At 42.1% G+C, this 26,576-nt stretch overlaps 1 long non-coding RNA gene across 5 annotated transcripts in view; it reads left to right on the top strand.

Annotated features, from left to right (window-relative positions):
* LOC128853238 (uncharacterized) overlaps positions 1 to 26,576 on the top strand; it is a 176,940-nt gene that overhangs the window by 141,495 nt on the left and 8,869 nt on the right. For 3 of the 5 annotated variants that reach the window (XR_008451594.1, XR_008451590.1, XR_008451593.1), the window contains one exon: positions 19,695 to 19,787. This is a non-coding gene — a long non-coding RNA (uncharacterized LOC128853238). Of the gene's footprint in view, positions 1 to 19,694; positions 19,788 to 25,231; positions 25,363 to 26,576 lie in introns of all 5 variants that reach the window. The other 2 variants (XR_008451591.1, XR_008451592.1) reach the window with 1 other exon arrangement.

Here is a 26,576-nt window from a genome sequence, read left to right as displayed (position 1 = left end):
AAATGTACAAGGTCTGATTTTTCCCTAGAGGTAAAGAGCTTGGGTAGAGATGCTTGGATGCTCTCTTGGGACTCTCTAGTGCCAATGGATCTGTCACTGGAAAGTTTTTTGTCCCAGAGAAGGGAAAAAGCTAAAGCTGAAGAAAATCAGGTGGTTTGAGCTAGATGGTTTTACATGTCTTCTCTGATCTGTGGACTTGGCAGTCTTTGACTGCTATAAACTTCTGCGCAGTCGTGTCTGTGAATTGCAATAGATTGTTACTAACGCTAAGTAGAGAGAAATGTGACTCTTTTATTGTTGTTTATTTTTTAATCAACCCTGTGTTAAGCCTGTGCATACATCTGTCATTAGAGACCCTCTTCCTTTTGCACTTAATGTCATTTCTGCTGCCAACCCGAAGATTGACTGTACAGGGCTGGCATTTTTCCAGTGTCAGTTTTTCTTCTTGTCAGCTTTTCTCATCCTCCCCCACTTTTTTTTTTTTTATCATCTTCAGTGACAGTATTTCTCTTTAGCTTCTTTTTGTGCTAGACTCTTCCACACCAAAAACCCTCTGCGGGGACTTTGCTGCGCATGCTAAGGAGAGATAGCAAAGCAGGCTTGAAAGTGGCTTTAAATACTCAAACACATGGGAGATATTAGCCAGCAAAGGAAATATTTTCCTGTAAAGTAATCTACAGTTCAGTGAATTTATGGAAATAAATTTGACTGCAAGTTAGGCTGGAAAGGTATAAAAGAGTGCTGGAAGGAGGGGTTCACCCAAGGAAAGCTACGTAAAATGGCTACTCCGGAGAAGGACAAGGGCAAGGCAGCAATGCCTTGGATGGGGTGGAGGAAATACACACCTGAACCCCTGTTTTATAGGGTCTATTAGGTGTGCTTTAGCACTATTTTGCTTTTTATTCCTCTAGCCTAGCTCATACAAATATCTTCTGTTTAGTGAACCAGGGGCTGGTTTGTGTCTTCCTGCACAAAAGCAGGATCTATACCAGTGTTTCCCATTGGAGATGTGCCGGTACAGAGTCGGAGGCAATGCACAAGCTAGCTCAGGTAATAACAGGCATGAGGACACATGGCATGGATTTTGTGCTCTATTTGATTACGCATTTATACATCAGAGTCCAGGCACCTTCTCCCCCCACATTTAAGAGGTATAGCAGTTTGTTACTGGCCTGGTGGCCCACACAGCTCAGCTCATCGCTGCTTCTGATGCCTGCACCAGCAGTGCTGAGGTACGCTTGCATGGCCTGTGGTACTGCCTCCTTCCTGCTTTGTTGTTGATATGGCGAGTCTGGGGCTTGGGCAACGTCTGGACAGAGGATCTCTCTCCTGTGTAGGTCCTGGGTATGGGAAGATTTTAGGGTATGTTGAGTCCACAGAGCTGAGGTGTGTCTATGTGGCTTTTCTGCAGCTCGAGTCTGTGCTGCCGTGTCCTGGCATGGGTTTTGCAGCATCTACATCACTGACTGGAACAGAAACCCCGATGTCCTTGCCACGTGGTGACCCACAGATTGTGAGGACGGCAGCTAGAAATGATAACAAGGCATCTAGGGGAAAACGAAACCAGGACCACATTTCAGATTTTAAAGATGAAAGGTCCAAATACCACTTGTACCCAAGTTTTTCTCCCTGCTTCAGACAAGGTAGCAAGCAGGTTGACAGCGTGAGCTCAGAAGACACTGTGAGTTGTCAGTGTGTTAATTCACTCTGACAGAAAAAAACAAAGTCTGGCTTGGACATTTTTGCCTCAGACCTTTCTGTCTTTGCTCTATTCCACAGGGCAGCCTGTCTGGAGATGCACGGATCCAGCACTGCCTGTGCTGATTCAGGCTCAGCATGAGCAGCTGTGGTTCTACTGCCTTGACAGAGTTTATGTTTTCCTGTGGTCAAATTTGGCCCCATCTCCCTCCAGCTCTGAGCTGTATGAAAGCTGCAGGCAGGAGACCTGCTGTTTAGATGACACTGAGTCGTTTTCTAGGAAAGGCACTGTAGTAAGTGCTAGCAGCTTTATTGGATGAAATTAAATGTATATCATCCTAAATGATGACGGTTTGTAGATCTTTGCTTTGGCACATTATGGAATTTATGGGGTGTAAAACAATTTCAGTATTGACAGCGCAGAGATGAGAAAACACTGTTGCACTTTTAGAAATGCAAAGCAGCGTGTGAGTGTTGTGCTGGGAGAGGTGCTATCGGCTCCTTCCCCAGCTGTGTGGGAAAGCCGAATTGTTGTGGCAAACAGTGACAGTCCCAGTGCTCTGCCAGCTCAGAAGTGGAGCAGCTTGGTCAGTGAATGATTCAGCTTTTTAATTGGGTGCAAGTGCTTAATAGCCCTATAGAGTTATGTAAATATCATGCAAAGAGAAACAAACTCCAATAATCGGAGGTAGCAGCAGCTATGATTAGCTCACATTTACATCAAAACAACTAATTGCCTGAGCACTGGGTTACTGAGTTCACACCTGGCTCCAGGATTTGCACATCTGATGGGTTATGGTATTTGCAGCCACGGCAGTTGATGACAGCTGTGTCTGCTCTCAGGTCCTCCTTCCCCGTCATGTTCCCATCCTTACAAAGCCAGCGTGGTGGTTAGTGCTTCTCCATTAGACACACACAGATCTATCCTGGAGCCAAATGCAAGAAATGGCAAGTTTGCAGCCCTGGGGAGAGCCTGGTTGTTTCCTCCATGCTGGTGCTCATATGAGGGACAGGGATAGGGCTGCCTGTACAGGGGAGCCAAGGGATGCTGGGACAAGGTGCGCTGATGGGGCTGAGGCTGGGACACCAACATACTGCGTGGTAGGGTCAAATCAGCTGGCTGCCAGGTGTAGTTTTAACTCCCACTCAGTCACCTCTGACCTTTATGGGTTATTTCCTAGACTTATCCCTGTAATTTAGGGGCGAAAACCAATTCAAAACTAATGGAGATGGTTTGAGTTTGGCCTTTGGGGGATGAGTTCTCTGCCGCAGGTACTCCTGACAGTGGGAATCATTTTCTTGCACTTTTTTTTGGTTCAGTTGATAAAGTAATGATTCCCTCTAATACTGTATGGATAATTATTTTTGTACAATGGGAGCTTTCCATTTCCACAGTTGTCAAGAAAATATTTGAAATGTGGCAATTTATAGAAGAATGCAAACATTTAATCTAGACAATGAGAACTGGCAGCAGTATATTGATATATTGGGCTGGTATTTTCTTGCAGATAAGACTATAGATAAGAACAAAGATAATTGATTTTCCCTAGTGTCTGTAGCGGTAAAGCCTCTTTTCTCTGGAAGATTTTCTTATGCTCTCAGAAACTTGGAGATAAAAGAAAGCTTGCAAAATGAATCAGTGGAGTACTTATTGCACCCCAGATCCCAGCAGATAGGAATGGTTCCTGGTGGGGCGGGGAGGAAGGGTGAAACCAGCGGAGTGTACACAGCAGAATGAAAAGATTTCAAAAACTACTGATTTGGGAACTCCATGGGTTTATGATGTGAACATTTTAGCATTAATAGAGAATTCAAAGATAGTTGCTGGCAGAAAGAAGCTTAAAATAGTCCAAACTGGTAAAATTAGCAACAGTAGAGGAAGCAGCAGAGATATTAAAACTAGGCACTTGGGAAGCAGGGACAATAAACCTCAATAAACAAAATGCAAAGCTGTTTGGAAGGTGGTTAGACTCTTGAGAGGTGTTTCCACTGTGGAAATACTCATTCCACAGCTGTTTGCACATTTAAAATATCCCAGGGCAAGATTCAGAGGAGGACTTAAGTGTTGCGGTTTAGTTAAGTGAAACAGAATTTGCAGCAGGATTTAAACCTTGGTAAAAAGCACATCTTCACCTTGATCCAACTACAACTGTATGTGGTGGGTGAGTTTTCTTTAGATTTATTACATTTAATTGTAATTGACTGAATGAACAGATGTCGTGTTTTCCATGGTTGTGCTATAGGCCTCCTCCAGTCTTCCACTCTGAGTAGAAGAGAATTTGGAAACGTGAAAATACTGCATGTATTGTTCAGCCTTACCTTACCTCCCACACAGCACCTGTAGGTTACAGCCAGCCCTGCAGGAGCTTTTTCCGAGTGAAACCTCAGCTCAGAGTTTTCTTTTCTCAGAATACTCTGCTATTGCAAGGATTTAACTCGGAGAAGAAGCTGAAAAATGGCTTTTTTTCAAGTTTTGGCAGTAAAATAGATCCCCACGTGCATATTTTTCAATGAGAATAAATTATTCTACTAAAAAAAATTCATCAGGGGAGGCCTAAAAAGAATGGCCATGAGTTTCTATAGGTGCTTGCAGCATGAGCTGACTGCTCATCGTAGATGCTGATCCTCTTTGCCTTCACCCATCTTCGATGTGTTTACTTCTAATTGACAACGTATTGCAGAACATTAGCTCTCTGAATTCCTGCTGCTTGCTGGAGCCCCTTTCAAGGCTCCTCAAGTCTCACCCTTCACACCTCCCAACACAGCGTGCTTAAAGAGGACTTTCATGAGCGTGTTGCATGACCCCTTGAACGTGTGGTGAGGAGGTTAAATATCACGTACTTGCCTTTGGTATAAGGTGCATTTCTGTAAGGTCATGGCCTCCAGCCAGCACATCGAGCGTCTGAGAATGTTCTTTAAGAGCAATCTTCACCTACAGGTAGAAGAAGCTAAATTTATTCATTTCTAAGGCTTTACTTTCAAGAGTAAGGGGCCCCACTTTGCTTTGAGTGTCTGCCTCCAAGGCCAGCTGAAGTCAAAGGGGTTTGATCCCTACACTGAAAGTGACTCAAACAGTACGGCTTACAGAGGAGTCCAGTGAACTCCACAGTGATTCTGCTATTGTAAATGTTATATTACCTACAGTCAAAAATCCATAGTTGCTCACATTTACAACTTAATTACTTCTTGTTATTATTATGTTAAGAATTAGTTAAGTTGCTTGAGAATAATGTATTTAAATTGCATTACAAACATGGATTTGGCACGGATTCCGAGGTCTTTATGTAGCTGACTTGTTTCCTTGAATTTAATCAACTGTTTGCCTAAACACAAACCTGAGTTCTGCAGACTCAAACTCTATATTTTTGTTGTAGGCTTAGAAACGGTGACATTGCAGTATGTGTTGCACGACAGCTGTCATTTTTATATTAATAATATAATCTATCGAGAGCTTTGATATAAACACTGTAATTGATGTGTTTATGACAAAGAATTGTAGCGTTCAGTGCTGGAGGGTTTAGCACTGTGTCTGAGCAGCAGTTCTCTAATATTCCCATTTTTTTCTCCCACACTCATATTTACCTTGTTTACCCACATCCTGAAATGTCAAGAGAGGTACACCTTGGTGCAGGCCACTGTGCCTAACAAGATCAGATTTAGCTGATATGTATAAAAGCTAATTCCTGGATGGAGGGAGGTCTATGCTGATACTACTATTTTTCTTCTTAATCAAGTGGTTTCAACGCTGGTTTTTCTGATGCTGTGTCAAAGGATATTTCGACATGCTTTTAAACAAGGAGTAGCTGATGTCTCAGTGTGGACCCTGGGGTGATTTAGGGTGTCAGAGTGTGAAGCTCCAGTGTCACATGGAATAGTTGGTACTTTCTTGGAATGGCAGAAAGGTGAGATCTGGGTAGGGCACAACACATCAACCCCCTTTTAAGTGCTGTTGAGAGTGGATGCATAGGGAAAATGGGGTCAGGAAGGAGAATGTTGCTGGAGTTATAGCTTATATCTGACCTGGATCTAGGCTCCAGCTTTCTTCCCATCTCCTCACTTGCCATGCCCGTTAAACACAGGCAGGTCTGTAGGCCCTCTCTTCAGAGCTCCCAGGTCTCAGTGGTGGGAGGCAAGCCAGCCTGATGGCTGTGAGATGATTTGGGAAGCTGCTTCTGATCACCCCTGAGTGTAGAGTTGCCACATTGCAGTTGAGGCAACTGTCTAACTACTTGAGGGATGCAATAGCCAGCAGCAGCAGCCAGCGGTATTCCTGGCTGAGCCCAGGAGCAGAGCAGAGGAGAAACGCTTCTAGAGCTCATCTGATTCTTCATACAAAATGGCAGTTCAAGAGTGATTAGCATCCCTGCCAGAGCTTGGTTGCAGTGGGCACTGTGGGGGATGTGACAGGTCCTCTCGCTGTCAATGCCCCACCAAACGCAGTCACCAGGCTTGTGGGGAGGAACTGTGGCCCACGGCTAACATCCTCAGCTAACCAGAACCCAATTACAGAGTGCTTCTACTCTGCTCCACCCCAGCATCATTGCACAGGCCGATATCAGGGGTGTCCCTCTCTGCCTCACCAGGAGTGGGAAAGTGGCCAAGAGGAGAAGAGAGATTTGACAGTACAGGACTTCCCAAATGCACCGGCCAATGTAACTGTGCTCAGTTCTCCTAATCGTGTGTAGGTTCTGGGACTCTCTCCAAAGAAGTGTGTTTCCAAACAGGGTCTCACAGTCAGCGGTGCCATCTGTTGAAAAGGATATCAGCTCCATTTGCGTGCCCTCATGCCTAATTTGCACATGCAAAAGACTGACCCAGTTGCACGTATGCTACTGCAGGTGAGACTCTGCCATTAACTTTCTGAAAATGAAGCCACAAATGGCCACAGATTTTTACGGTTCTCCAAAAGGATGTGCTGTCTGTACTGTCTCAGTGCTGGGACCGGGGAGCACTTGTGGTTCAAAGGGACTGTTGCTGCTACAGCCAGCCTGATGTTATACAGCATCGCTCCTGTACCTGACCTCAAATGTGTGATTCTTGTTGAAAGCAATGCCAATCAAAATTGCTAGTTTCTGCAATATTGTGACACCTGCAGATCTATTTGGAAATAATCTGCTGACATGCAAGTATAGGTTCCTAATTCAGAAGAGAGGAAAAGAAGGAACAGAAAATTGCCTTTGTGCTGGATTTAATATTTACATCTCAGACTTTGCCAAATTGGTTTGTTATTTATAGCAATAGCAGAAGTAATATTCATCAGTTGCCATGGACATGCTAAGCTCACCAAATACAACGGTGAACCACAATCTGCACTGAAGTAATTTCAAAACGCTTTCATGCTGAGTGAAATAGTTTGTATTAAATTTAAGAGTAGAATGCTAGGCTTCTCTAGTGCCATTTCTGGGATTTCAGATATAAAAATGGGAATACTTTATTAGAAATTTAATGGGAAGAGCAGTGCTGTATACAAGAACCCTAAAGAACTTATTGTCACTAGGCAGCATTCAAGATCACAATTTATGGTGCCTAAAAAGCAGAATAAATAATGAGGACATCAAGAATTCCATTAATAAGGTTGTATTTTTGAAGAGCTAAAAAACTAGAGGGCAAATAATTTTTCTTTCTAGTTAACCCCTAATGGAAGCATACTTTGGGAGACAGTTACTGCCTTCTGTATTGTTGGCATCATCATTTGAAGCAGTCATTCGGTGTGTCTGACACAGGAAAGTGATCATGCATGCAGACCACTGCTCTGATCAGATGCTCCTGTCCTGCTTTTGGGGAAGCAATCCTCATTTCTGACATGCCAAACCTCCAAAATATTGCTAGGGATGAAAATTTTTCTCTGTTGGGATAATTTAGGGAAAGAAAAGACAGAGCAATTATCCAACATTTTATAGACAGAGCCTGTGAAAAGGGTTAAATCTGGGCAGGGACATCTCAGTAGATATTTACTGGTTACACATTGAACAAAGCCTTCCTCAACCCAAAGAACAAATCCAGTAGTAAAAGAACAGCTGAAAGCTGTCAAGCTTTAATACCTGTAGGTAAGGTCATTCCTTAGGAGAGACTTGCTCAAATGCATAATAATACAACCAGGAACTGTAAAAGATACTGAGATACGTAATAAGATAAAATAAAGCAGGCTGAAGATCAAACACAGAAAAATATAAGCTTTATATGGTAAAAGGTAAAATATTTCCACAGATGAGTGGAGGCTTTTGAGTAAGGAACTGTTATAAAGACCTGGGAGGCTGGTTAAATCTTTGAGGATGAGAGTTTGAAGACTTACATGATACAGATAATGGAAGAGGCGGGCTGTGAGAGGGGGCTCGTGGGGGGTGAAAAATCACCTGCAGGAGCGCGAAAGTCGAACTTGCCTGCTGCAGCAGTCATGGGGTCTGAAAGAACAGGAAGGACCAAAACATCGCTTTGGCTTAGTAGGGGAGCTGCGGGTATCTGGGGAGCTCCTGAAGAGCCTCCCTAAAAATAAGAAGCCTCTTATTAAAGTGGGGATTCAGTTGTGGTGTGGCACGAATACAGAAGGACAAGGCTATCTCTGAGGCTCTAGGATTTTCTTCAATGTAGTTTGCAGTAGTTTTTTCTAAAATTGAGAAAGTTCTACCGGATTATGGATAAAAGGGATTCCTCTTCTGGGCCTTTTTGGATTAATGTTATTGCTTTGTTGCTGCTGCTTTTTGTCTTTAACTTGCATTTTTAAATGCAGTATCATGCTACAAATCCCCGTAGTGGGACTGTATATTTGTGTGAGCCTGGTCTGAAAGCTACAGCTGAGAAGAGCACATGGTTTGATAAGGTGGTGATACATCCATCTCCGCTGGGAAATGAGTCTAGTGCTCACTGGATTTAGCTGGCAGGCCTTATTAAACCCCTTCACCATGGCGTGTGTGTCTGAAGCAGGCTCTAGCATTGGATTTTCATATCGTGTTAGTGGCTTCATCCTCTCTTGTGGCTCAGATCAGATTGCTTTAGTACTGACCTGACTTTTGCAAGGCTGTGTTCTTGAATGTATTTTGAATTTCATCTGGTATTTGTTCAGGGGCCAAGAGTCTGCAGCCTGTAGTGGTGGTGACTGGGCTCGGCGTCACTGGCCAGGCTGGATGGAAGTGTTTGCTGGTTGCTTGGAGATGGTGGGGGAGAGTGCCAGCCGTTTGGTGTCAGGACATAAGGACCATTTTGGGGGAGAATCTGCTGGTTTCTGAGAGACCTGATGGCTGCCAGCATCTATCGGCACTGGGATCAGAATGGGTTATGCTTTGGGAAGGTGGCAAAGGAATAATTCAAGGGTCAGTCTTGCCAATGAAATGCCTGTACTTACTCTAATATTTAAAAATTTTTAGCAGTAGTACAGTTCAAGACACAAAAGTGATTATGAACTGAACTTGGTGAAAATGAGCTTAAAAGTAATATTGCAAACACAGTTGCAGAATAGGGAGTGTTACAGGCTGTTAATAAAACTTTTGGTACTGGTAAGTGGTGGATTGGCCTTTGCAGGTTGCAGATTGCTCATATTCCTATCTGAGCTCTTTGCTGCTGCCAAAACAGCCTGGGATCCTGTCCTTCCATAATAGTTTTCTCTTTTCTTTGTCTTTGTCTGAATGGAGACTTGACAGTTCTCAAATAAATTTAGGTGTAGTGCAGATTTTTTTTAGTTTTAGCATGTATTGTTGTGCACAATGTGTAATTGTATTTACTTACCAGCAATCAAAAAGTTGTAGGAATGAAAAAAAAAATAAAGCATGTATTACTGTCATATTCTCTTCCTTTTCATACAATGTGGCATGGGAAAGATTACTTTCATAAGGTAAGATTGCAACATATGAAATCCCACACTGACACTTCAATGCATTTTTCTTACAGGATAAAAAATACAAACTCACTCTTTCTTTTGTTGAGTTTTATTTTTTCTTCATGTGTTTTTCATTTACAGAGTAAAAGAGATGTTTCAAATGAAAATGGAAGGAGAACTATTAAAAAGAATTACTTATATGCCTTTAAAAAACTGTTATGGTTTTAGTCCTTCAAGTACTGTTCCTCCTCCCTGACATGTAAGGGCAGTGCAGCTAACTAAACTATCAGGAATATTTATAATCATCACAGCTACAGCATTAGAAAAAACAGGAGAAAACACAGTGTAAATGAACCCTCCTTCACAGTGCTCGTTGCATCGTGTGAAAATGTCCTGTTGCACTTCAGGACATGTTTGTGCAGCAGAGGTTTCCCTCCCTTGATCCTGTCTGTAGCCATTCTTTCCAAATACACGTTTTTACTCCCATTTTAGAGCTTGCCTAATTTCAAATATCCTGCAATATTAAGCTTAGCTTTCTGAAGGCAAGGAAACCCCAGCTGTGTAGAATTTAGTAAAAATTGGTCCTGTGTAAGTAGGGATGCTCTGATTCTAAAAAACTATTTAACAAAACCTCTCTTGAAGCAGAGGAGTCATCAGTGAGAGCCATGTGCACGCCACTGTTTCCACCTGGCATGATAGCGATGTTTTGTATTCAGAAAGCTTAGCTCCAGCTATTGCAGCAAAGTTGGGGAATTATCATTTGCAGATAAATCTTGTATCTAAATTGTAATTCTTGGTTGCTAATTTTACTAATTAAAGTATCTATCAACCATGCACAGGCTCAGACTGATTTAGAATAGGAAGATGACTGCCTTTAATTTAAGGAGGAGTTGAACATGAATCACAGATTCTTATCCAAAAGGCTGTTTTGTCATTTATCACTGTGTTAGGGCCAGAATGTTCCAGTGCTGGAGAGATGTTAAAGGTGTACCGAGTAGAATCAGATAATAATACACATTCTTACAGAAGTGTTTGGTAATGTGGTCACTGAGCCATAAGAGTGCCATTCTACACTGGAGGGGCGTGTGCCGAATGGGCAGGAAGCAATAGTTTTAAACTAAAAGAGGGTAGATTCAAATTAGATTTAAGGAAGAATTTTTTTTTACAATGGGGGTGACAAAACACTGGAAATGGTTGTCCATAGTGGTGATAGATTCCCCCATCCCTGGAAACATTGAAGAACAGGTTGGATGGGGATCTGAGCAACCTGATGGGGTTGAAGATGTCCCTGCTTATTGCAGGGGGCGGTGGACTAGATGACCTTTAAATGTCCATTCCAACCGAAACCATTGTGTGATCCCGATTCATATGTTTGCTTTGTAGCTTCAGACAGTGAGACCATAAAATGCATAAAAGCAGTGTTTGCCTACAGCATTGCAGTTGAAGTGTAATGTTTTTCATGGAACTTCTCATCAGATTTCTGTTTGTGTATCTCCTTGGGGAGGAGGGAGCTGAGCAGAAGAGGTTGCAGACATCTGTGGGAGTTCTCTGTAGGAGACACGGCTTTGCAGGAAGCGCGGTGCTGCTTTCCCTGTGCAGGAGTGTGGTAGAGGTGTATGCTGTCATTCATTTGGGGACCAAGGGGCTCCCACGGGAGCAATACATGGTTCACACCGTGGGGAAGAGGCCACTTCATCTCCCAGTGGGTGTTTCGACGTGGAATGCCCACCTTTATGCCTTGCTAGCTTTAGGCAGGGGAAGTCTCCTGTGTTTTCTGCTGTGCCTCTGCATTTGAATGGGAAACAGCATTCCCTGTTCACTAGTGTGCATCATCAGTCTTTCAAAGATGCTTGATTTCTGTTTGATTCTTAATTATTATAATAGTTAAGGCACTTAACGTGCTTTAGTGATTTACTCCGTTTAATTGGATGTAGTGATTAGAATATCTTTTATATTACCCTCACTGCAGTTTTAATTCAAGGTTATAATCTCATGGTCCTTTTCAGCTCCTCTAGCTTTCATTTGGATACTGCTTTTTCTTTTCTGACTTCATTTTATTTATTCTTTTTTCCTGCTGATTCAGTAAACATGCTGCTAGAATGATTTCTTAGGAAACCTGACTGTGGTAGTAAATTCGTTCATTTAGTGCAGTTACTAATGAATTAAAAAAAATCTGAAAACTATGCATGAGACTCTAGCCAGCTTCTGAAGTTGTCTTGCTTTTTGCTGTCATTTATTAGTATTTAAAGATAAAAAATAAAAACATTGGTGCAGCCAGAGGAAACATAAGATAAGGAGAAGGAAAGTTATAGTGTAACATCCTTTTTGTGTGTGTCATGTCCTGCCTTAGAAGACAGGTGATGTACGGATTAAAATTTTAGTGTTATGACCCAGTGTGTGAGATTTTGGAATTATTACACAGTGCAGGAATTGCTCTGTTGATGGGAATTTAAGTCTGAGACTGGAGGGTCAGTCCCCAGTGCCCTATGCTGAGGCCAGCACAGGTGCAAGGGAGGAGGATGGAGAGGAGAGAGAGCTGGGAGCTGGGCTGAAAAATCTAATTCTCTGTAATTTGAGAAACGAGCAAGCGCTTCTCTGGAGGGAGAGTGGTGGATTCTCCAGATTAGTTTGAAATAATAGTAGCATGTTCTCTTTTTCTCTTGGTGATGCACAAAATCACATAGATAATCTAGCTGGCTTGTCACTGTAGGAATATATAGTATATTTTGTGTCCTTTAAGGTGCCAAATCCTAAGTGTCCTCTATCACTATCAGTACTCCTTTCAAAGGGAAAGGGCCAACACAGATATGGGCATGCACATGACACTCAGAGCATTTACAGCAGGAGGGAAATGGTTGCTTTGTAGGAAATTCTCATTTGTGATTAGGCTAAGAAAGCCCAGAGATCCATTTTACAGGCTTTTTTGTGCTCAGAGGTTTGGCCACATGAAATACATAGAAGCAGTAAAGTACTTTATCTGCTTTCTCTTCTCTTCACCGGCACAAATGCTCTTATTGCAGCGCTGGGAATATATTTTGCTTGAATTCTGACATAGAACTACTATAAAAAAAATAAATACTTATTATTAAAACATAAGAATGATCCTGTTCAAACAGAATAAAGGATCCAGTCCCCAGTACAGCGCTCCTCATCCTGCCCGAAAGTGGCCACTCAGAGAAGGGAAATGGGGCTCATTGCCCTCTGTACCCCACCAGCTCCTGTGCTGGCTTGAAACAAAGGGCCCCTTCCTTTTTCTGTCCAAGAGAAGCCATCAGGTGAAAGCAATGGGTGCATGCAGGGCTTCAGAAAAAGTCTTTAATGAATTAGTTATTTAGCCTGTCTCATCGCGCTTGTGTAGCGCGGCTCTGTATTGCCTTCCCTGACCATGTGAATGCATCTTTCAAGCCAGATCCTGGTGCCTTTAATCCCTGTGAACTGAACTTTATTCTCAGAAGCATCCCAGAGAAATCAATTAGGTTTTGTGCAGAAGAAGGCACTGCTGATTACGGGTACCAGAGCCTGGTCCTGGGTGACCACGGTGTCTGCTCTGATCGTACGCATCACGGTGCTCGGTGAGGAGCATGGAGGCTGTTGCTACATTAACATGAAATATTAAAATGGCTCCAGTATTTGGATCTGCCAAGTATCAGGGCTATAATACACGTCCGAAAGCAGTCATACTGTTGGTATGATTGCAAAAATATTAACAAATCATTGGTTATTTAAATGGAATCATTTAGGGCTCATCTGGCTAATGAGGAAGAGAAAACTGAGCTGAACATTTAAGTTTTACGGAGATGTATGAGATCAGCTGTTCATAGGAAGCTATCAGTGTACATACCTCGTTAGCTCCCTTGTGTAAAATTCCTTATTTGCGTCTTATTAGTCTTTCATTAATTAAAGCTACAGAATTCAGGGTTTTTTGTTAGCTGTTCTCTCAGCATGAAATTTGACTAATTCTTCTGCTGTTGAAAACACAGCTCAAAGATTGAAGTTTATTCTTATAGTGTTCTTTCAGTTATTTATTTCATATTGCTGTCATGCATGGATGAATTTATATGATGCTTTGATGACCTTTAGAAATTCTTCTGATTAAATGTTGTTCTACTTCATTATGACATTTCTGTACTTGTACTACCAGATTTGATGTGTACAGCTTAATAACACAACCAGACATGAATGTTAATAACTTTTACAATTCATTGCATTGCTATTTTTTAATGTAGATGAATTTTAAAACAAGTTTCTCTTGCTGCAGGCTTACATGAATCATATAAATTAGAAGGTAACAAAAGAACATATTAGCATTTGTTAGCCTGGATGCACAAATTTTGTAGTAATCATTTTAATATGTACTACAACTTTCTCAGCCTCGAGTTTAATATGTACTACAACTTTTCACCCTCGATTTTTCAACCAACATCATAATTGAATTGGTTTCCTTCTTGCCTAAGGATAATGATTTTACACTGATGAAATAGTTATTAGATTCTGAGGATTATACTGATGTTGCCTGCTTTACATACAGCTAAAAAAAAAAAATCAAAGTTATTCAACCGTAATATGCTTTTACAGAAAGGCTATTGTAAATCTGAGATAGATGAACTAATTATGTTTAGAGTTGTTGTTAATAACCAGCATCCATAACTGGAGCGAACTTCTCGGCATAGCTCTGTGCGGTGGATGTGGAGTGCTTTTGAAATCCCAGCCCTGTTGCCTGTCCTTGAAGTCTGACAGGTGGTAATGTGCTGTTGCTGCTGTGGAGCTGATGCTGTGAAAGCATGTGTTCATCGAGGTAGGAGGTGGCTCCCTGCAGATGTTCACAGAAATTCGTCTGAAACTTCCTAATCTACAGGCACATCCTCTGGTGGTGGGACAAGAAGTAGAAGAAAAGTGGAAGAGAGGAAAAAAAAGAAGGTGTTACCTAGGGGACTGATGTCTTTACTGGTAGGGATGTGGTTATCATTTCAGGTTGTGTTTGAAGATCTGCCCGTGCTCCACCATGGCTTCCTAAGTGTTAAACCAATGTTTTAACTGGTCTAGAATAGGTGAGAACCAGCTCACCTTCTTCTGCCATTTTCTGTCTGCACATCCAAGCACTGCTGCTTGGATGTACAGAGGGAAAAGATAGTCCAGGTTAAGCATAAATGATGAATTGCTGCTATCCTGAAAAACATCAACATTTCATGGGTAATTACACTTTAGGCTACAGAAGTAGCTGTTGAATTAATTGATTTTACAGTTACTTCCTCATATGCTAGGTAGGTGTTGGTCCTAGTGGACGTGTCAAAATAACATCCTCAAAAGTCTTAGTGATAAAAGACATTTAACTATATCTGTTGATTAATCAACAATTAGAGTATGATATGAATATCTGTAACCCTTAATCACACAAAAGAGGAAGAAAACCTTTATTGTTGCCTTTAAATATATTAAACATTTTTGCAATTTTTACTTTTCAATTATGGAAGCATCTGGAACCTAAATTAAGCAAATATTTGCTCTTTCTCTGACTTTTTCAAAGCTGGATGTTAACCTCAGTTAAAATAAGTATTTACAAATCATGTTACTTTAAACATCTGTTTAAAATAATTTTAAATCATAGGTGAGCAACCGCTCAGCGTAACTCCAACGGACTGCCTTCCAATGATTTTAAAAAGCCTTCATACTTCATTACTGTGGATAGATGTCAATTCTAAGGTCAGGAGACATGATTGCTTTCCCACACTTTTGCTTCAGTCAGTTTTATTTACTACAGAAAACAAGAGAAAGGAGCAGCACTGACTTTAAACGTGCACTTTCTCAAATAATTATATACAGAATGATCAATATATAAAATCAAATGCTATGTCCACGGTGCATTAAGATATTACCAAACTACTGTGCTTCTTGGCTACTTTAATATGCCTTGAGGTATACCGTACCACTCTAGTTTTATGTGGTTCAATAGTTTCTTTAAGCTGAGATGTAAACGTATCTTTTTTTTTATTTTTAAAAAAAAGTCAACATAAAGCTATTAGAGTTGCACTGAATTCATCTCAAATACATGTTAAATTTTCTTGACACCATTACCCTTTTCCTTGGGAAACTTCAGAGTATTCTTGGCCGATAATAAAAATAAGGGAAAAAAAACCTGTAAAAACAAGCCAAGAAAACTCAGTGGCCCATCTGCTTTCAATCTTTTGCTCTTTGTTCTGGGTATTCAAGGCAGAGGAGACAAAAATCCCATCAAGCTTTCTTTTCAGCATTGCACAGGGCTTTATTCTATTTCCTATGCTCAAGTTTTTGCCTGTAACAACAAAACAAAATAATTAAGGTGGTTCTAGCAAAGTTAAATCAAGACAATAGCAGGAGACAAGATCTCTGGACTCCAGCCCAGGCTCTGCAACTGATTTATTGAACAACCTGTGCTAAATTGTTTAACCTATTTGCTGTTTTTTAAGGGGAGGCACATTAAGCCTTACCTACCTGTAGCATCAGTCAGAGTGCTTTTTGACTTGTGTTTGTGCAGTGCTTTTGAAACAGTGCTCTGTAACGTTGCAGTGAAGTGCGGCTCTGCTGAGACAAGAGAGTACGCAGGGGTTTTGGTCCTGGCTTGGCTTTGCAGATGTTGCTGGCAAATCCCTCTTCTCACCTCGTCGTAGGAACTGGAGATTTGGAGTCCCCATTGATGTGTACCCGTAGCTGTGTGACATGGTGTGAGCTGCCGTGGTCATCAGCAAGGAGATAGCCTCAGGTGAGCACCTCTGCTCATCTTGACTGAAGGTGACATGCTCAGGCAACTCAAGGAAAACATGTCCTTGTGCCATGGACAAGGGGTTATTTCCAGCCATTTGATGCTGTTGATGTGGACCTAGCTCGTCCTCTATGAGGACAGAGTGACGCTGCAGGGCCAAGTCGCTGGTGAGGCACCAGTGACCTTCAACAGGACGTGAATTCCCTCACGGCCTTTTAGTTCAAGGTCTAAATTTGTGTCTGCATGGATACTGAGTGCAGAGCAGGCAAGAGGGCGCAGCCCCACACCCTGGGGTCTCTGCTGCTTGCATTACTTTCATGACTGGCATCAGCTTTGAATTTTTGCTCCCCAGAGCTTGAATTCTTCTAAAAATTGACCAGATTTCTGTAGATTTCTAGAGGAATAATAAAATCTGTTGTTGTTGCAGTAAAACCTCATTATACGCTTGGTGTTACATTTTATAAGAGATTGGTTTGTGAAGCATCTGTTACTGCTCTATGAGAGAAGGTGGAGAGCAGAACCGCAGAGAAGCTTTAAGTTGAGTTTGGGGGATCAGACATAATTGGCAAGTTCCTGAAGATTTACCATGTGTGGTAATTAAGGACTGCTGTCAAAGGCCAAACAAGGATAAAAATGTATTATACTTTCCTCAGCTGCTGCTTGCTCTGGTGAGTTCGTCTTAATTTTCAGTGTTTGATGGAGAATTGAATTTTGAAATGGAAAAACCAATGTCTTGTTTTTGCAAGGCCCCGGTCTCTCTGAGAGCTGCTCTGCAGGTATCCAGTCTGTGCAGGCATGGGAGCAAAGGAGCAGGGTCCTTGATGCATCTCAATCTCTCAAATGATCCTACGGCCTCTCTAGGGGATGGGCTGACAGGAAGAATGAGCAGGCTGGGTAAGTGACTGTACCCCTGGTTGTTCGGTATCAACAGCCACGTGTTTCGTACCACTGGAGTCATATATAGCCACAACTGTAATTTCCACTGGGAGAGAAGCTCAGCTGCACTGGTCGACTTGCCAGCTGAGTGGGGATGATCAAGGTAAATACAGAAGTTTCTAGGATGGATTTCCTTGGCAGATGCCAGGAGATTTCTAGGAAGGGAGCACTTGAATCTCCTCTGCTCTGTTAGCCGTTAAGCTTCTGAAATGTAAGGAAACTTGGACCATAAGCTTGGAGATGACTTTGACCTTAGCACAGTTTATCCCAGTGGGGAGAGGTATCACGTGTGTCTTATAGACAGAGGTGCTCCCAAGGAAACGCATCACCATTTGGCAGGCCCAACCTCTAAAGGTGTTTCTGTGTTGTCATGACCATGGTTTAGACACGCATAAGCGTTGAGGTAGCTGGCTGGGATCCTGCGAGCAGTTCGGCTAAAGCAGGGCTGAGCTCAGCGCAGTTGCAAAGTCCATCTGCAAAGCTGAGAGGAACAGTAGTGTTTCAGTAATTTCTCCGTGCTACAGCTGTATGCTTGGGCAGAGAGAGTGCTGTTGGTAGCCAAAACTAATTAAAAACTGTGTAGAGCTAACACAGAGTGCTCTCACGGGAGTGACTACAAGATAGATATATCCTATAGCTTCCTACCAACCAGATCAGACCATGCCTTGAATAATTTGGATGCATTCTGGTGGGCTTGGTGATCTCTTTCTTTCCAAAGAATAGGAAAGTTACAAAAACAACAGCTAGAAGAAAAATGTTCTTTTTCTGTTCTTTTCTTTCTAAACAGCATTTCGCTTGGTTCAAGTGTTAATATTGACAGACGTACTTTATAATTTGCAAACGCGCAATAGGCTGAGATGGTGCATAGTTTTTAATGTTTAATGCACATAGTTTAGATGGCATGCATTAATCGTATTCCTATTGCCTTTGTTATGTTAATGGGAAAAATAAACTCTTGGATTTTTTTTTTATTTAAGAAAAAGAAAATGGGTTAGACATTTTTTTAAGATACGTTATATATCAGCTACTAATGAAGAGGAAATAATGATGAGTCTGCACTGTAATGTGTATTAGAACACTAATTAGACTATAGCAGAACTGCTTACGGATGTCTTTTAAACACCTGCTTGGTGATTTTGAAGCTGTATGCATTACACCATTTAACAATGCATTCATGATGAGAAGACAGAGTAAAGACCGAAATAAGAAACACAGTACACCTCACGCTTCATTTTTTAATTTTGTTTGTGTGGTTTTACATATGTTTAAAAAAGGATAACGTGGATGGTCACTGAGTAGCCGTTTTCATTGTCTGGGCTTTCTATTGTCCATTGCAGGTTAGCGAAAGGATATGTAGTTTTCCAACCTCTCTGTGTCCATACAAAGGCATTATGGCCTCAGGGAAAGAATTTCTCTGATTCAGACTATTGTTTTGCATGTTTACTAGACCAAGATATCATGTATAGCATTTCCAGCATTTGCTTATAATTGATTTAGTTTTCAATGTGTGGTTTTGAGACCATTAAAAGCTGTGTATTTAGAAATAATATTGTCCTCAGTTTTTAAAGCTGTGCTTTGAAGTTTTTTACTGAAATAAGAAATCACAAATACTTCTACTCTATATTTTACTTGCTTTTACATTTTTGTTCATTATGTAAATAATTGAATTATAAACATGAATTACAAAAGGGGATGCTCAGCCTAATCGCCTACAATGAGAACAAAAAATCGTAATTATAAAAGGAGTTCACATATTGCTGTGATGGGCCAGGGCTTCATCTGTAGGGTTTGAACTTGCACTAAAAGAAGGAGATACTGTCAATAACTCGCTCATAAGAATACCAGTCCTAAGACAGCAAGAACTTGCTTTGCGTTTTCATACACAAAATATTTCTAAGGTCTCCCATATTACACTGCTTTGTAACAGTGAAAACTGTTGGCATAAGAACATTCGTACACACAGTTTGTACTCTCTGACTTTAAACGTCATACGCATGGCAATACCCAATAGGGAAGAAAGCTTAGGAACGTGGCCATAGTTTCTTTACCTATTTTCAGAAAGAAGCCCACTCTCAGGAAATGTCTGTGTAGGACAACTTCATTTGTTTATGCTGGAGCACGTTGGCTAAGGTTTGGATGATCCCTGCCTTTTAAACAGCAGAATGGCACTTACACAGTTACTTTCAACCTAAGGGTTAGTGGGTCATTTGTTAAAGGCTATCAAATTTTGGTATTTGCATTCCAAATGATAAATGGTGGTTTAAACTGATGATACAAAATTGCCATAAAAAATAAAAAATGTGCAAGTATTTTGTGGTGTCAGACTTGTGCATAAGTTCACTGGTTCACTTTGGGTTTTTTTTTTTAAGCTTCTGTAATAGATGGATGATTCCTGGTGAACTTTTGTTTGCTGGTTATACAGTGTTGAGCCTTATTGACAATGGCTCCTTGGTGTGCCCTAAATACTGATTCTCTGCAGTGATTCGCCTTTTTTTCTCGCTCTTCTTTCCAAAGGCAGTCTTCCCTGACCGTGCTGTTCACCTGTTGTAAGATATGGAGCTATTTGTTTCTGAAAGCCTGAGCAGACCCCAAATGAGCGTACTAAAGGTGAGCTTTTTAATTTTTTTTATCTTGACCATGAAAATTTTCAATAGATGCACTAAATCGTGAGAGTTACACATTTAAATGCAGTATGACCACATTCTCTGTAAAATAACACATTTAAAAGTAATACACAATATTTCTGTTTTATAGGTGTGTCAGAGAAAATTTTTTCTCTATTTTGAAACTTTTGGTAGTGTCTGCAGTTTTATATAACCCCATTTCAGGTGGCCATTGTGAGCTACAAATGTTTCCATCCTGTACATAAGATCAATTTTGCCTTTCATGCAGGGATGCTGCTGCTTTATGTAACTTCTGCTCTGCACCTTAAATGCAGCAGGAGAGCTTGGCTATCTTAATGCAACATGCACAAAGAGGATATAGTTGGAAAGGAGAAGAGCGCTGGGGAAGTTCAGTGGTACGCGCTGCTAACATTTGAGTCCCAGAATGGCAACAGATTTCTGATTTGCCTAAGGGCCGGTTGAGAGATAGGAGATGAATACAAAGGGGCCCAAAGTAGCATCAGATACCGTAAGCTGGCCTGATAACCAGGTGTGGATTTATTGAAGGGAGAGTGGGAAAAGGAGCATCTCTTTTCCTCTTCTGCAGTCTGTGATCTGGTCCAGCCCGCTGTCCTGTGCCATGTGGCAGCTGTACTGTGGGACTCCTGGAGGCAGACACATGGACTCTTTCAAGGTGCTTTGGGGCTGGGGGGACTCTCTGAGTGACAAAGCAAACCTCTGGGATTTTGCAGTGACAAATATTATCACTAGCAGATGCCTTGGGGACTGCAATACTGGAAGAAGACGTCTTTAGGTAAGAGGTTTACAGGAAGAAAGTAACAGAAAACTTAATCCAAGTGTAAGACAAGGGACTTAACAAAGAAGCAGCTAAAAAAAACCCAAACCCCAAGCAATTTTGTCATGTTCATCATCAGGATAAGTAGTGGTCTCAGCACACCGAGTGCCTCAGCATTGTCAGCGCCTGTGGAGGCAACAGAGCAAAGCGTAAATGCATTCATGCAAGGGAACTAGGAGGCCGGAACCTGAGTCTTCCAAAGCCCCAGGTGGATGTTTTGCCTTGCTAAGCAAGTCTGCTCGTTTGGTGATGCCAGCTGTATCTACCCACTGTCCCTGCGTAACGCTGGTGCTACCCCTGAGAGTAGCTGCTGTCAGACCTGAACTCACCCTTCAATGAAGCGCTGAACAAGTACATCTAGGATTCCAAGTAAGGCATGCTCATCTTTAAAATAATATTCTCTGAGGTTAGGCGCTTTTCCTCAGTTATGTGAAAAACTGTCTCTTGGTACCATGAGAAGAACATGAGGGAGGGGAAGGAAGGTATTTTGAAACAGATCTATTTTGAAGTCCTGTTATGTGCAGTTGAGCTGGGAAGTCCGAGAGGTTTTTGCCTCTCTTCTCAGTGTCGGGGTGTGTGTCACTGATAAGCGTGTGTGACGTGAGAGCCATCCCCAACTCCATCTGCTCCCTGTCTTGCGGCTTCAGAGGTCATGCTTGACCTCAGAGGAGATGGAACTGTGTGCTGTCTTGCCAGTATGTGTCAGATAAATAAATGACCAATCCAGAAGAACTGAAATAATAAGCCTTGGGAGGGTATCCATTTCTTTCTGGGATTTGTGATCAGTCTCTCCAGGGGTCCTTCTCTACTGGATTCATAATGCATTTCAGGTGAATCCAAAGATCTTAGCTATGTAATTGCTCGTCTGTGTCAGCAATATACTTAGGTATAAGCCACATCAATCTACTCACAAAGCTAGACAAACCGAAAATCATTTGAGTCTTTTAAATATTGGCAGGCAAAGGCAAGCCCTCACCTCTTATCCATTCTGCATGCCTATAATTTTTCTGCAACCTTCATCAGCACCAGGAATTCAATAGCTGAGACCAACATTCATGTCAGTAAATCCAGTGAGTAAGTCTGCCCCTTTCCTGAATATTCAGATATGCAGCCACATCAATGCTGCTCATTTGGAAGACTATGACAAGGGTCATAATTTTATTCTTTATCTCCCACTTCACCTGTTCCTGAATGCTGAAAGAAGGGAGGAAATGGCATTCTGGGGAGCTCAACAATTTGTCAGGGTGTCCTGGGAGGATGATGAAGAGTGAGAAGCACAGCTGAGCATCCATGCCCTGCAGCCCTGTCTGACCAGTGCCAGTGGTGGTGGGAGGGAGATAGTGGGTAGTTAGCCCTGCCCACCCCTCCAGCTGCACAGCGTAAAGCCAAAGTTGCCGTGTCAGGTAGGAAAACTTCAGCCTGAATGAAAATAAGTTTGATTGCTGAAGATGAGAAAGGTTAAAATTTAGTTTAAATGTCTTGAACTCCCCTCAGGGCTGCGTTTTGTGAAAAGGACAGAGGGTTTTGTTCACTTGCTTTCTGCTCACGCTGCATTTACATGCCTAAAAAGATTCAGCTGTCATAGCCCTGACAAGTGCTAAAAAGCTCTTGTTAAGGTCACTGATATCACAGAAGTGTCTCTTGTGCAACATCCCAGTGCGTTGGGGCCACCATCACTGGGAATAGGGGCTGATGTCAGACACTGTTTGCTACAGACGGGATTGTGACCCCAATGGCATGGCACGGCTGAGCTGGTGTTTTTCTCACCTCTCTTCCTAAGGAGAACTGCGCAGTGATGGATCAACTAAGCACAAAAAAAAAAAAATCTAAACATGCATGACCTTTAAATTCAGGTTGAAGCTAAAAGATCTGCTGCTAACTAAAACTGTGGTTGCTTTCATGTGCCTGAGCATTCAGGGAATAGATGTAGCTTAACATGCAAATGCAGGGCTTCCTGCAGAACGATGCTGCTTTTCAAGTTCTCTCCTTTCACGCTGTTACCGCTCCATGCCCTGCTGTTTTTATGAAAACAGCCTCTCCGAGGAAAAGTTTCCCACAGACAGAAATCCTACCGATGTGGTAAAAGAAAGCAACAAACCCAACCCAACAACTTTCAGTTTGATTTCCAAAATGTGTGGTGTCCATCTGCAACCTGACGATCAGCATCTCTGCTGCTGCTGTTTAGAAAACAGTCCCCCGCTCCCTCAGTTTTCTGTGTATATACTTTATATATTTGTGAATAGATCCGGAAGGCAGGAGCCAGGAGTCCTGCCCTGCCATTGGTGTGCAGAGGCAGATTTTCCCTCTGTGAACAGCAATGCTCCAGCGCCTCTTGGCCTGTTCATTTGTGCATCTGCTTTCTTGGTGTATTAGTTACCACGCTTACATAATTAGGTGTTCTGAACATATAGAGAAAGAGATGCCCAAATGCTTTTTCCTTAACACTAGTGAAAAATGCCTAAGAAGTCCATCCATGTACAGGAGCTGTCTGGTAGGTCTCTTCCCCGGACAGTGCAGGTATGACTGACCATCTGTGGAATCCATTTGATGCAGTAATGTTTTTTTTGGCACTTCAAATATCTTTCTTGAGCCACTTGAACATCATCTTCTATCTTTACAACAAGGTATGATGCTTTGCTGATGGATGAAATACGGAAAATGTTTGATGTTTCGCCAATACCTTACATTTTTATTCTGCTCTAATTTCAAGTACTTCCCATTCTCTGCCAGTACCATATAATTCAACGTTTTAAGCACATTGTCACTTGTGATGTCTGCTTATTTTTTTAAGCTTGTCTGGTTATTTTGACAACAAGAGACTTCATAAATTATGTAAGCAATTTCTTCCTTTACAAGCTCGTCCCAGCCCTGTGCTGCCCCGATAAGAGCCGTGAGACAGAAGCTACTTTAGTAACAGCAGGACTCGTATGACTGTGTTTCAGCTGTGCTGCAACCAGAGAATAGAGCATGTGGCACATTGGAAATTAATTGAAACTGGGAAGACCAGTGAGGGGACAAACCCAAATCCAAGCCTGCCTGCGATACGAGACTCCTCTGATTTGGGAAGTGTGGTTTGTGGCAATTCTGTCTTGAAGCTGTGGCTGTGGCCACGCCATGGACTGTATGTAATGGAACCCAGTTAGCACACCCAGTACAAGTCTAGAAATCTTGGTACCTTCATCTCTTAAAGCTGGACATTCATCCTGAACGTGGAGTTGGGAGTTCAGGTGGGGATAAGAGAGGCTTATCCACAAGGCTTTGAGGAAATCAGAGATATTGGGTTAAAACCCTTTAGGGCAGCGAAGGGACCTGAACCTGTCCCACACTTTCTAGTGAATGCTCCAATTAAGTAGGAAAATAGTCATGAGCAGCAGTATCTCAGTTCTTACTTGAACTCAAAGAACAACAATATTGTTATTTGCTTGAAGGGGAGGTGCTGGGAAGCTTTGTCCTGCCCCTCACTTGCTACCTGGGCTTTTATTAGACAGTACCATGATATTCATATTCAGCAATCAGCTTCCTGGCCCTTCAGTCACCTTTTTCATACAAACAATCATTACGGACTAATTGATAATCTTGGGTACTGGCAGCAGTGATTCGGGACAGATGGCCTCTGCTGAGAAACTTCTGCGTCTGATAGCTCTAAAACATGACACAACTCACATCGTTTCAAGAAAGCCTTTACCAGATGGATCTGATTTAAAGTATGGTCTTTCTTTCTAGAGGACAGCTAATAAAATGCAGAACATATAGCTCTGCTCCTCGGCGGGCAGGCAGAAGTAGGGGTTTGATATTGAAACATTTATGAGTTTGGTTCCAGTGCATTGGTGAGGAGAGATGATGAACTCGTTAGAATAAATATTGATAATTTTATTGAACTTTCCATTATTCTGAATTTACTAGAGATGACCAAAAAGAGGGCAATTCTTGAGAAATATGTTGTGAAAAAATGTCTCTCTTATCTCACTTTTATTATTGCTTTGCAATGACCAATCCTAGATTAATTTGTATTATTTCCCATCATTCCTAGTAGTAGAGTGCTGCAAGATTTGTGGTCACAGCTGAGACAGTAGTTCAGAAGAGGAGGCTGAAATAAAGCTCGTCTTGCTTTCTGATGGCTGCCTGCACGAATCAAATTGTTTCTAGCATTTTTCAATCAACAGCCAGATTTGTCCTTTGACATTTGAACCTCTGGTTTATTTTGCTGGGCTCCTTGTGGTCCTTGCTTTGTTCCTCGAAGGTGTCAGCCCCAGGTTGTGGTGGAATACTTTATTTTGTTTTTCTCTTGTGCATCAAAATGGCTCCAAGATATTGTCCTTCAGGCAGGAAACCCTGAAAACTCTGTTTCTTTTCAATTAGATGCATTACAAACTGTGCTGATTTCCAGCCTTGTCTCTCCTCTCTTAAATGAGATATAAGATATCTCTTCTCCTCCCCTCCCCAGCTGAACTAAAAATGGTCTATTTTTACATGCTTTTTAGAAGCATGTCTACATGGTAGAAATTAGGAGTTCTGGGTTATCTTGTCGTATGTAAATATTTCTGTGCTTCTAGAATAAAGTTTTCTTTCCCTTTGATCCATCTTCCTTGTAGTCAGTTTAACCTTCAGAAAGAGTCAAAAGAGATTCATGGAGATTGCCGATGGCATTATTCCCGAGGAAGACTGGAGAGAGAAAAGAAAACTCTAAATTACCCATGTAAACAGCTCATTCAGAAATGGATGCGTAAGTAAAGGAAAAGGTTGTCTCTTGATGTCTCTTAAAGCAAATTTTTGCTTAAAATAGCTGGAACCAAATGTAAAAATAGCATTTGTCATGTTTGCATAGCGTTAGAGGATGAAAGTGGTGCTTTTCCAGCAGCCTGGGAGGTGGCTGTGCCCCATCCCCATGCTGTGGGAGGGTCTCCAAACCTCATCCCTGGGGCTGTGATGGAAGGAGAGGGTATGACCAGAGGTGGGATGGCTGCCGTGCTGAATCTGCAGATTTCCCTCAGCAAAACCACACAAAATGGTGGAGACTATCACCAGTGTCTGATATGATCCTTTTCAAGTGTGGTTGTTGAACAGAGTCATTGTAGAAAAGGAAAGGTCTGAACCTGGTTATAGATTGTTTTCTCAACAAATGGATGTTCCTGGTGAATTACTTCTCTGACAATACTAATTAATCTTCTTTAGATGTATGTTAGGAAGCTTCCATCAGTTGGGGAGGAGTCAGTGGGAGACCTAGAAGAAGTCGCCGTCCTCCTAAGTGGAGGAGGCAGCTCGAAATGCTGTTGATGCATTTTGCCTACAAGCACTGAAATGGGTCTTGAACTTCATATATGTTAATGCCAAAGGTCACAGGGCAGAGTGCCTTACAGGGACGTGGTTTAGTGGTGGACTTGGCAGTGTTAGGTGAACGGTTGGACTTGATGATCTTAAAGATCTTCCTCAACCTAAATGATTCTGTAGGAGCATATACATATGATGGAAAAGCCGTAGGTATGGCTGGAGTTAGATGAGTCAGTCTCGTGAGTTTAAGTGGTGAGGTCAGCTTTGCGTTTGTGGCTGAACAGTGTCGTTTTTAGTACCGACTACTGTGAAGGTGAGGCTGGAGCCTGGTCATGCCCATGGAGACAAGAAAGGATCAGTGTAAGCTGGAGGGGATGAGGTGTGCCCATCACACCAGTGCAGCGAGCTGTGTGCTAATGTGGCTTCACTGTGCCCCCACTACATCCCAAAGAAGCCGCGGGGGACAACCGCAAGGCCCTCTCAGTGCCGAAGCCCCTGTGTGCTCTGAGCTTGCCTGGGCTGTGCCACAGCCTCATTCTCTGTCTTCTGCATAGAGTTAGCACCATGGCTGCAAATGCTGGAGTCTCAGACTGATGTTTCTCCAGCTTGTCAGTGTGTGCCTGTCTTTGAACAGAGTGTGCGGTACACAGGAACTCACCTAGTTCCAGC

This window comes from Cuculus canorus, chromosome 11 (genome assembly GCF_017976375.1).
Source record: "Cuculus canorus isolate bCucCan1 chromosome 11, bCucCan1.pri, whole genome shotgun sequence".
Classification (NCBI taxonomy): domain Eukaryota; kingdom Metazoa; phylum Chordata; class Aves; order Cuculiformes; family Cuculidae; genus Cuculus; species Cuculus canorus.
The sequence above is the reverse complement of the archived record's forward strand: the minus strand, read 5'-3'. Positions and strand labels throughout refer to the sequence as shown.